The 12708-nt window shown below is 42.8% G+C and overlaps 1 protein-coding gene across 1 annotated transcript in view; it reads left to right on the top strand.

The window, feature by feature from the left end:
- Positions 1–1994: 1994 nt before the first annotated feature.
- The window catches only part of LOC311239736 (uncharacterized protein), a gene marked incomplete at its 3' end in the record, with an annotated part of 95758 nt that continues 85044 nt past the window's right edge, over positions 1995–12708 (top strand). Inside the window, exon 1 of the mRNA XM_084338432.1 lies at positions 1995–2133. The remainder of the gene's footprint in view (positions 2134–12708) is intronic.

Here is a 12708-nt window from a genome sequence, read left to right as displayed (position 1 = left end):
CGTTCCACATTGATGTGGCATAATTGTGAAACGTGTTTAGACCCTTGTTTGAGCCGAATCTGGGTTGAACATGATTTGTGGAACTCCCTCTGGTGTTGTGATCGTGGTGATTGATTGATTGATTGATTGATTGATTGATTGATTGATTGATTGATTGATTGAAAACTTTATTAACAGATTGCAGAATGGGTACAATACAGTACAGCTCAATACACACAATTGTTAAGGGGATGCAGACCAGAGAAAGACTTTCGTCTTGTTTACATCAGGGTCCCCCATTTTCAATTCATCAGGACATATATGACATACATGACATACAGATAGACAGTACTGCTACATCTATACATTTATGACATACCAGATTTGCAAATACAGTACTGTTTGTGATACAGAAGGAGTCAAGAAAAGGGAGTATATACATTTGACGTAGAAACTGTACATTGGAGGAGGTTGGGTGGGGGGGGGTTGGGTACATTGGGATATTGACAACCATACTGGGTAATTTACATTGGAGGTGGTTGGGGGGGGGGGGGGGGGCACACTGTATAAACAAGCAAAACTGTACATTGAGGGGGGGGGGGGGAGACACTGTACAAACAAACAAAATTGTACATTGGACTATTGACAAAACCATACTAGGTAAATGACTGTACATTGGAGGGGGTTGGGTTAGGATATTTACAGGGGCCAGTGTTGAATTGCAGTCTCCCGTAGGTGTCCCTTGAGAGAGGTTTTGAAAGTGGGTAGTGATCCACATTCCTTTACAGCTTTGGGTAGGGCGTTCCACATGGTATTCACTGACCTTTGGGAAGTATTTTGACATGTACATGGGTACCTTAGTCGTGTAGTGTATCTTGTAGACCGGGCCCATTGCAAGTTGCTGTACTCTGTCGTCTACTCTAAGCCATCCTAGGTTGTCAAAGTGGGCAGGGGTGAGGTGGGTTCTAGGAGTCAGGTCAAGCAGTAGTCTGACCAGTTTGTTTTTGTATGTTCAGACAGGCTTTTTTGGTCCTAGGCACCCTTTTGTCCAAACTGTTCCTATAGTTTTAAATGACTGACTGATGATTTTATTTAAATTCTTTTTATTCTATTGTCTGTTGTTATAATTTATTTCTGATTTTTATTTAATTTTTTATATATGCTAGCTGTAGTGTAAAGCACCCTGTGAAGGCTGCTATATAAATAAAGGTACTTTATACTCACTCAACATCTAACCAGTGAACAGTGAGAGGAAGACCTGTCGTTCTGCTCAGGAGACTATATAAGTGGGGTGGGGGGGGGGGGGGGGTAATACTTTTCACATCAACTTGGTGATGAACATTTTGGTGATGAAATGTAAAAAGAGATCATAAAAAAAAATATATACATAAAAGGTTATAAAAGGTTTATTTTGGTGTCGTTTGCTGGTCAGTGAGACTAGAAACATAAAGACAGAGAGATGGTTTAATAACAACATCAACACATTCTGAAACATAAAGACAAAGAGATGGTTTAATAACAACATCAACACATTCTGAAACATAAAGACAAAGAGATGGTTTAATAACAACATCAACACATTCTGAAACATAAAGACAAAGAGATGGTTTAATAACAACATCAACACATTCTGAAACATAAAGACAAAGAGATGGTTTAATAACAACATCAACACATTCTGAAACATAAAGACAAAGAGATGGTTTAATAACAACATCAACACATTCTGAAACATAAAGACAAAGAGATGGTTTAATAACAACATGCCACACATTCTGCCAGCAGAGAGAGAGGGGGCGGGCATGTTTACCTTTCACCTCTCACAGCGGACCAATCACAGTTGGAGTCGTGCGGAAGTAGTAACCCTGTGTTACCTTGAGCGACAGCGGGGCTCGCCCAGTCGGAAGGCGAGAAGGAGGGAAGCGAGCCAATCAGCGTGGCAGGTGGGCGGGCCTCCCGTCCGTCACTCAGGGGGAGGAGGAGGAGGGGTTCCTGGCCGCCATCTTGGATGTGCCGAGTGATTGTTTAGCGACGAGAGGAAAAATTATTAAAAATAAAACCGAGAAACAGCTTTAATACTTTAATACTGACGTTATTCAGACCCAACCAGAGGGCCGCGTCCGAGGACAGAACACGTCACTCGGGAACATCCAGGTAAACTGATCTCGGACCCAAAAGATGATGCTTTTTTCTGTATATTTTCCCCCAGATTGTGTTTCTCACATCAGTAGCTTTTAGCCGGCGAGCAGCTCCTCATCCAGCTGTAACTAACTAACTAACGAACTAACTAACTAACTAACTAACTAACCATAACACTAACTAGTCCTGCTGTTTAACAAGTACACATCCAGCTGACGTGCAGGTTAGTGTTGGTTAGTGCTGTTTCTGCTGCTGTAACTAACTAACACTAACCCTATAAAGTACACATGATTGATTGATTGATTGAAAACTTTATTAACAGATTGCAGAATGGGTACAGTACAGTACAGCTCAATACATACAATTGTTAAGGTGATGCAGACCAGAGAAAGACTTTCGTCTTGTTTACATCAGGGTCCCCCATTTTCAATTCATCGTAACATATATGACATACACAACATACAGATAGACAGTACTGCTACATCTATACATTTATGACATACCAGATTTACACATACAGTACTGTTTGTGATACAAAAAGAGTCCAGAAAAAAGAGTATATACATTTGACGTAGAAACTGTACATTGGATTGGGTAGGTGGTGGGGGTGGGGGGGACTGTACATTGATGGTGGTTGGGTGGGGGGGGGGGGGGGGGTTGGGTAGGAGTGGGGGGGGGAGGTTGGGTAGGAGTGGGGGGGGGGAGGTTGGGTAGGAGGGGTGGGTGGGGGACACTGTACAAACAAAACTGTACATTGGAATATTGACAAGACCATACTTGGTAATTTACTGTACATTGGAGGGGGTTGTGTTCGGACATTTACAGGGCCACTAACTAACTAGTCCTGTAGTTTAACTGCTGCTGGGGCCACTAACTAACTAGTCCTGTAGTTTAACTGCTGCTGGGGCCACTAACTAACTAGTCCTGTAGTTTAACTGCTGGGGCCACTAACTAACTAGTCCTGCAGTTTAACTGCTGCTGGGGCCACTAACTAACTAGTCCTGTAGTTTAACTGCTGCTGGGGCCACTAACTAACTAGTCCTGCAGTTTAACTGCTGCTGGGGCCACTAACTAACTAGTCCTGTAGTTTAACTGCTGCTGGGGCCACTAACTAACTAGTCCTGTAGTTTAACTGCTGCTGGGGCCACTAACTAACTAGTCCTGTAGTTTAACTGCTGCTGGGGCCACTAACTAACTAGTCCTGTAGTTTAACTGCTGCTGGGGCCACTAACTAACTAGTCCTGTAGTTTAACTGCTGGGGCCACTAACTAACTAGTCCTGTAGTTTAACTGCTGCTGGGGCCACTAACTAACTAGTCCTGTAGTTTAACTGCTGCTGGGGCCACTAACTAACTAGTCCTGTAGTTTAACTGCTGCTGGGGCCACTAACTAACTAGTCCTGTAGTTTAACTGCTGCTGGGGCCACTAACTAACTAGTCCTGTAGTTTAACTGCTGCTGGGGCCACTAACTAACTAGTCCTGTAGTTTAACTGCTGCTGGGGCCACTAACTAACTAGTCCTGTAGTTTAACTGCTGCTGGGGCCACTAACTAACTAGTCCTGTAGTTTAACTGCTGCTGGGGCCACTAACTAACTAGTCCTGTAGTTTAACTGCTGCTGGGGCCACTAACTAACTAGTCCTGTAGTTTAACTGCTGGGGCCACTAACTAACTAGTCCTGTAGTTTAACTGCTGCTGGGGCCACTAACTAACTAGTCCTGTAGTTTAACTGCTGCTGGGGCCACTAACTAACTAGTCCTGTAGTTTAACTGCTGCTGGGGCCACTAACTAACTAGTCCTGTAGTTGAACTGCTGCTGGGGCCACTAACTAACTAGTCCTGTAGTTTAACTGCTGCTGGGGCCACTAACTAACTAGTCCTGTAGTTTAACTGCTGGGGCCACTAACTAACTAGTCCTGTAGTTTAACTGCTGCTGGGGCCACTAACTAACTAGTCCTGTAGTTTAACTGCTGGGGCCACTAACTAACTAGTCCTGTAGTTTAACTGCTGGGGCCACTAACTAACTAGTCCTGTAGTTTAACTGCTGCTGGGGCCACTAACTAACTAGTCCTGTAGTTTAACTGCTGCTGGGGCCACTAACTAACTAGTCCTGTAGTTTAACTGCTGCTGGGTAGGGATGGGAATCGAAAACCGGTTCCCGTTGGGAACCGGTTCCTAATTGGCCGATGCCTGGAACCGTGTGGCTCCTGTGACTTTCGATTCCCTTAACGCTGCCAGGTTTTTCCTACAGTTGCGCGCGTTAGCATATAGCCATGGCAGACTGTATTTGATTCCTTAAGGGCTCGAAATTGCCTGGCTTTTGGTCATATGCTCCCGAAATGCTCCCGCTGTTTGGCTACTTCTATGTGCAGTGAAAACTACTTGAATGCTTTAGAACATAGTCATTGATTTAGTTTAGGTTGAGCTAAAATTAGCCGCGGAGCTATCGCTAGCTAACGTGAGCTAACGCTATTTAATCAAGCTCACAAAGAGAGATAAACAGCTGACAGCGGATAGTACAGGTACAAATACAATAAAACAGCGGGTGGGGACTGTTGTGTAAACATTGTACTCTTTAGTTCACATATAATAAGAGCCGGATTGTTTATTTACAAAGTCTCTACTCTGAGTCCGTCAGACAGGAAGTACCATGGTGCAACATACAAATGTGTCCGTGTAGCAACACAAGCCAATACCTACAGGACAGGGGCCCGGGGAGGGAGCTCTGTGTGTCTGTGTGTGTGTGTGTGTGAGACAGAAGTCAGAGGAATAACGACTGTTATTCAATAGATTAAATTAGTTTAAGAATAAAAAAATAAATACATTTTAAGAGAATCTCAAATACATTATTTTATTTAAGTGTAGGCTATAGTTAATGTTTTATTTTTTACAGTTTTTGTATTTTTCTGACATGGTAAATGGCTGCTTTTTTATATAGCGCTTTTATCCAAAGCGCTTTACAATTTGTTCCTTACATTTTACCCAATCACTCACACATTCACACAACGACGGCGGAGGCAACCATGCAAGGTGCCAACCTGCTCATCGGGAGCAGTTAGGGGTTAAGTGTCTTGCTCAAGGACACATCGACACGCTGCCCGGGAGGAGCGGGAATCGAACCGGGAACCTCCGGATTGCCAGAAGACTGCTCTACCTCCCGAGCCACTGTCGCCCCTGACATGGGGGCTCAACAATAAATGACAATCAGAAATGTCAAGTTGCATGTTGTTATTCTAACCAGCTTAGTTCTGTTGCATTTCCAATTTATTTATTTAAATTATAAATTGATCAGGTATCGATAAGAGAATCGATAAAGAATCGAATCGATAAGCAGAATCGATAATGGAATCGTATCGATAAAATCCTATCAATTCCCATCCCTACTGCTGGGGCCACTAACTAACTAGTCCTGTAGTTTAACTGCTGCTGGGGCCACTAACTAACTAGTCCTGTAGTTTAACTGCTGCTGGGGCCACTAACTAACTAGTCCTGTAGTTTAACTGCTGCTGGGGCCACTAACTAACTAGTCCTGTAGTTTAACTGCTGCTGGGGCCACTAACTAACTAGTCCTGTAGTTTAACTGCTGCTGGGGCCACTAACTAACTAGTCCTGTAGTTTAACTGCTGCTGGGGCCACTAACTAACTAGTCCTGTAGTTTAACTGCTGCTGGGGCCACTAACTAACTAGTCCTGTAGTTTAACTGCTGGGGCCACTAACTAACTAGTCCTGGAGTTTAACGATCACTTCTTTGATTAGATTAGATTAAAATGTATTGTCATCATACAGCACATGTACAACGAAAAGAAGTTTAGCATCCAACCAGAGTGCAAATGTAACAGTAAAGTGCAACATTAATAGTAATATATTATGCTTATTCCATGGCGTTTTAACATTTGTCGAAATGCTTGCTTGTGATTGGTCAATAGCCCCCGACAGCGGTGAATTATTTTTCGATAACCACCGGTGATTATTGTTTTTCGCAGCTGGAGTAATCAAGCCCCACTGACACACACTGTTTCAGTGCAATCAGACTAGAGCCATATGAAATCCGTTTTATTATTTTCCAAATTCCATTTTATTTTTTCCCAAATTCAATTTTTTCCGTTTTAATATTTCAGAATTCTGTATTTCGCTTTTTATGCTCATTTTACCATCAGAAATAGTGTCTAATAAGTGGGAATGAATAAATGTCCACTATTGAATAAGATATAACAGTCCATTTAATGTTTTTAAGTGCTGCAACTCAGAAATACAGTTCAATTTTACACAATATTTTTCAATTAATATTGTGACAAAATAAAAATACATATTTCAAGTGTAAACAATAGATACAGCTAGCTACTACTGACATTATCACAATGACAATGTCAGTAACCTAGCTATATCTATTATATTGTGATGAAATATAGTAATGCATAATTTAGGCACCTTTAGTTTAGTTTATTTCGATTATAAAGGACAGTGTATAATGACAATCGTTTGCATTAAACAAATGGATGGGTGCACTAGATTTAGCAAGAAGCTATCATTTCCATCTATAGTCCTATGTACTGTAACGTTTCATAGCTATTTAAGTTTATTTAGATTATAAAGGGCAGTGTATAATGACAATCGTTTGCATTAAACAAATGGATGGGTGCACCAGATTTAGCTAGAACTTCTAGAAGCTATCATTTCCATCTATAGTCCTATAACGTTACATAGCTATTTAAGTGTATTTAGTTTATAAAGGACAGTGTGTAATGACAATCGTTTGCATTAAACAAATGGATGGGTGCACTAGATTTAGCTAGAAGCTATCATGTCCTAACGTTATAGCTATTTAATCACAATCAGGGACCGAAACTAAAGCCCGCCGCCCGCCAGGGGCGCTCAGTTTTTACCTTTGGCGCTTGACACTTCGAGGGCTGCCCGCCGTGTGGCGTGTAGACGTGTAGTTCATAACGATACTCTTGTGCGAGTACAGATTATAGCCGCTCTCGTCTTTTTTTTCTCCGCCGCGAGATCGTTAAAAAACTACAAGTCCCACATTGCACTCAAGTCAACGGTCCAATCACAGTAGAGTGACGTGACTGGTTTCATGAGAAAGAAAGCAAATGACCAATCGGAAGCTCTCATTTGGCTTGTTTACTTCCTGAAACGCCACCATTGCGATATGCGGGCAGTCTGCTCTAGTCTATATCGGACCTCCATGAGCTACCGTTACTGTTTAAACAATGACCCAGTCAACTATTCACTTTTAGTTTAATACATGACGAGGCATTGTCTAACGGTATCTAGCTGGCTAGCTACTGATAGCTGCTGATATCAACAAATGCTCCAGCAATAGTCGACTCGAGTGCATAATACCTCCGTTCCCTCGTTAGCTAGCTTAGCTAGCTCACGTTAGATCCATCTGTCCCAGTAAACTAAATTGTCTTAACGTTATCTACCGGGCTAGCAGTAGCTACAGATAGCTCCTGATATCAATGTCTTATAACATTGATTGAATGCGTATTCTAGCTGAGGGCAGCATGTTGAATGTGATTTGACAAAAGAACTGTAACGTTATAAATAGGGTCCAGCTGCATCGCCGGAGAATCCTTGCATGCTGAATGTAGGGTCTAGCTGAATATAGGGTCTAGCTGCAGGGCCGGAGAATCCTTGCTGGAGCTGGAGGCTACTCAAGTATACACACAGACAGTGGAGCTGTTTGCAGATAGCAAGCATTTTGACTTATTGCGTGGTGGCGATGTCTCGCAGATAATACAACTACAAGTATGATTATATAATATATATTTTATTTAAATTTTTTTTTATATAAAATATATATATATATATTTTTTTTTAATCAAAAAATTTTGGCAGGTAAGAAATATGCTTGGCGGGTAGACTCTTCCCATCTACCCGCCACTGGCCGGTGAGTCAAAAAGTTAATTTCGCTCCCTGATCACAATAGTGTCGCAAGTGTTTTTGTGGGTCCAGTCCACGGAACGTTGACAGAATTAGCAAAACACCTTATCACCGGAGGCATAAAAGTCATTAGGATACTGTTCTGCTCTGAATTGAGGGCTTATTGTGGATTTTTTTTAGCTTCTTGACGATGTTAACACTGAAGCAGCCAGACGCTTGAGCACCGCTGTGTTGTGTGTAGAGTTGTTCCGATACCGATACCAGTATCGGAAATGCCGCCGATACTGCCTAAAATGCTGGTATCGGTATCGGCGAGTACCCTCTAATGTTGCGCTCCGATACCATATGACGTAATTTATCAACAACACTGCGGACGTTGGGCTCTGTAGATACTTTATATACTCATACTTCGCTGGGTGAGCATTATAAAACAAACATGTGCTTAATCGACCGTGAATTAAAGTGTCAATTGCCATTAACAGCAGAGCAGATACTTTCTTAAAATGCCATTGTCCCGACAGCGCTGTTGACGGGGAGCTCTGATGAGTTCGCTTGGTGGCTGGTGTTATTAGCATTGAACAGCTAACCGAAAGCTAGCTTTGACGTTACCTTGGCTAAAGTTGGGGCTATTAATAATCCAGCAATAATGACTGCAGATCTGCAAGCAAAGTACAGCAAGTTGGCAAAGGAGTATTCCAAGTTAAATCACAATGTCACCGGCAGTAACGTTACAGTCTTTCCATATACCGGTAGCTCATGCTAGCTAACCTAGCTCACGGTAACGCCGTCATTGCACAATTGCACGTCGCGTACACAATTAATGACATGTTGCGGACAGCCATATCGGCGACAATGTTTAGCTTTTAGTGCCAAATGATAAGAGTCTGAGGCGGAGTCTCAAAAGAGAATGTTGAATATTTATTGTGCAAAAATCACAACAACAGAGCCTCTGGTACTAAACGGAGCCTTCTTGTGGAAGCAAGTGCAGCAACGAATAATGTCCGTGTGGAACTAATGTGCCAACAACCTTTCCGTGGGTGAACTCATTGAGATAGTTTTCAATTACTGATACTAATACTAATCTATACAATCACCTGTTGTTGAATAAATACCATTACTTTATAGTTATTACTAAAAAACAGTATATATAAAACAGTAGCTGTATTAAAAAAAAAAACGTTTTATAATTTATATAATATTTTTTTTATTTTTTTAATGTATGCACTGGTATCGGATAAGTATCGGTATCGGCCGATACCCAAAGCTTAGGTATCGGAATCGGATCGGAAAGGAAAAAATGGTATCGGAACATCTCTAGTTGTGTGTAACACGCTGTAGAGTCCCCGCCTCCCCGGTCGCGTGTGCACCAAACGTTCCACCCAAAAACGAAATTTCAGTCCAGATTAGGCCAAATTCTGCAATATTCCACGTTTTGCAGTTGATTCCATTTTTATTGGTTAATTCCGCGATTCCGTCCGCGATTCCGTGAACGCGGATTTCATATGGCTCTAAATCAGACACACCTGCCGGGCTGCCCGCGATAATAATAATCACTTTATTTGGGCTGACAGAGCCACAGAACAACTGCGATTTGTCAAATGAATTAGTAAGTTAGCCATGTAATAAGCGGGATAATGTATAGCTATTAAGGCTGAGCCCGAACGTTCGAACGTTCGAACGTTCGTTCGTTACGTTGACATTCGGACTTTAATTAATAGGTTTGAACGTTCGGTGAAAAAAAAAAGGCAGGCGCGCGACGTTGAGGCGATGTGAAGCGGCGCGTCCCCCGAGTGCGCTCGGCTCAACCAGTGTGGTCTCTGCCGGGCTGTAGCTGGATACTATTGTCTCAACCAATGCAATAGAACCATTTTGATTGACAGGCGATTCTGCCAATTACGTCACACCGCTTGCACCCGCCTCTGCTGTTACCACCAATCGGCAAGCGTTTAATTATTTTTTTTACTTCCGGCAATACATTTATCTGCTTGCGAGACCGAGAAGCACAACAGAGTGAACAGACTCCGTAGCTCCCCGCTGAGGAAGGATCATTAATGAATACCGGCGGGAGGTGGTTGCGTTGTAAACAACTCTGGCCGAGGGCGGACGGGCGGCAGGCGTGTTGGGAGCCCGGCGGCACCCCGCCGGTGTCTCTCTGTCGTCCCCCGTTCCGAGGTAGACGGTGGAAGGAGCCGAGGCGCGCGCCTCTCCTTCCCGTCGACCAAGAGTGAATACCTGTTATTGAACGTGTAACACTAACTATATAACGTCAATGCCACAAAACGAATGCATTTGTTTATCTAGCCCCTTACGTGACTGCGGTGTGCAAGGGCTATTGTTTATCATAAGTAGGAACTTTATGCAGTACTACTCAGCAGCTTGTTTATTTTCTTCTGAGTGCTTTGTTTAATTACATGTTTACATGAACAGCCACCACTGTAAACAACATGTTTTTTCACCAATAGATTATGCAATGCCGCCCTCCGTAGGATCTATAATACAAAAAAAAAAAAATTATATAAAAAAGATTTTTTTATAAAAAAAAAATTATTAAAAAATTTACAAAAAACGAACGTTCGAACGTTCGTTCGATAAACCCTGGCGAACGTTCGAACCCTAAAAACAGGATTCGGGCTCAGCCTTAATAGCTATACTCGGTCATCATCGCAAAATAATTGACCTTTACTGACGTTTAAAACACCTCGTCGAGGCGGCTCGGTATTTTAAACTCCGTGTCGGTCAATTATTTTGCGACAATGACCTCGTAGCTATACATTATTATCCCTTACACAATGTAGGCCTACAGTTGAACAAACTGGGTTTAAAATATATAAATTAGTACTAGTACTGAGCAGCGTTTCCGTTAGCCGGTAATTACCGGTATTTGACCGGCAAAATCTGTTGAAGTCCGACATATTTAATCTCTCCGGTCTTAATGTCCGGTGAAAATAATTCCCTGAGTCTAAGCACAATTTGATTATTTGAATTGTATTAAAATAGGCTCAAATTAAATAGCCTATGCGATGAACGAAACAATCATTACATTTGTTTCATCGTTGCTTCTAATAATGACAACGACGTTGTCAGCGAGAGCTTAGTGCTGGGTGTGCGAACTTTTGTGAAGCTGCAGAGCCGGAGCAGCAGCAGCACAGTGCAGTACTCCAGCAGTACTCCAATTCAGCCATTTTCAATTCAATGTTGGGTGGGGGGCGCTGTTGTGCGGTCCCCAGAAAAGAGCCAATAACAGCTGAATCTGCTGCTCTGCATCGACATACTCTCGCAAATAAGTCGTTGGGAGGTGGAGAGAGAGAGAGTCGTCACGCAAACCACGATAATGTTGCCGTCTCTCTCTGCCAAATTTCTCAGTTCTTCGCTTGATATAATTAATACAAATGTCCAATATAACGGAATTCGTTAGCTCATAAAAATGTGATTATAACAGACTGTTGTTTATTAATGTCGGGCGACTGCCCACAGACACCTATTTGATTTAAAGTCGGCAGCAGCACGAGTCTCGGGACTTATTTTATTTGGAATATAATGACTATACGCAAAAGTACCCTAGTTTTAAGTAAAAATATTATAAATCTACATGCCTTGATGATGTCATTCTTTTGTTTTGTTGTCATTCTTTTGCCTATCAATTGTTTTTAAGCTCAATAAACTCTGACCGTAATTTCTCTCATTTGACCGGTAGATTGAAATCTACCGGACACTGAGGCCGGCAACAAACGGAAACCCTGGTACTGAGTAATAGTGCTAATTGAGGCTTAAAAGTGTCGGTTCACAACATCATGCACCGAGTCCAACACGCAACCTGGTCGAGGTGACGGGACCTCTGACCCCTGACCCCTGTGTCCACGGGTTACATTGTTGCAAAAAGTGATGCTGGAGCAAATAACGTGCCGCTGAGCTGTAGAGAGAGAGAGAGAGGAGAGAGAGAGAGGAGAGAGAGGAGAGAGAGAGAGAGGAGAGAGAGAGAGAGGAGAGAGAGGAGAGAGAGGAGAGCTGTGTAGAGAGAGGAGAGAGAGGAGAGAGAGAGAGAGGAGAGAGAGAGAGGAGAGAGAGGAGAGAGGAGAGAGAGGAGAGCTGTGTAGAGAGAGAGAGAGAGGAGAGAGAGGAGAGAGAGAGAGAGGAGAGAGAGAGAGGAGAGAGAGGAGAGAGAGGAGAGCTGTGTAGAGAGAGAGAGGAGAGAGAGGAGAGCTGTGTAGAGAGAGAGTGGAGAGTAGTGATGTGACGATTCATCGATTTGCATCGGTGCGCCGGCATACACGTTGACGATGCAAGTGCACCGGTGGAATAAGTCCGCGTCGGCAAAATGTCAAGCTGAACTCGCGATGCATCTTGTTGTAGCGTCTTTGCACCGGTCAAAACCGATGCATTGATATAATTTCCTCTCATCCACTTGTCAGCAGTGCACTGTGACTGCACACACACACAGCAGATACTATTGCTTTGCTACTACATATAAGGCGAGAGCCGCGTCACAGTTATCAACAAACAGTGGAAGTCGAGGAGACATGAATAGAATTGCCCAACATGCTAACGCCAGTTAGCCGTTCAGCTAACGCTAAACTAACTAAAGTGACTCTGCAACACCAGTAACATTAGTGAGGAGGGGGGGGTATATTGAAGACGCTTGACAACAGGGGTTCAAAGATAACTTCACATTTATTGGTTATTCATTTCTTAATTAGATCGCTTC

Source organism: Notolepis coatsorum, assembly GCF_963971535.1.
Source record: "Notolepis coatsorum genome assembly, contig: SUPER_13_unloc_1, whole genome shotgun sequence".
NCBI classification, from domain to species: Eukaryota; Metazoa; Chordata; class Actinopteri; order Aulopiformes; family Paralepididae; genus Notolepis; species Notolepis coatsorum.
Note: the sequence above shows the minus strand (reverse complement) of the source record. Positions and strands in the feature narration are given on the sequence as shown.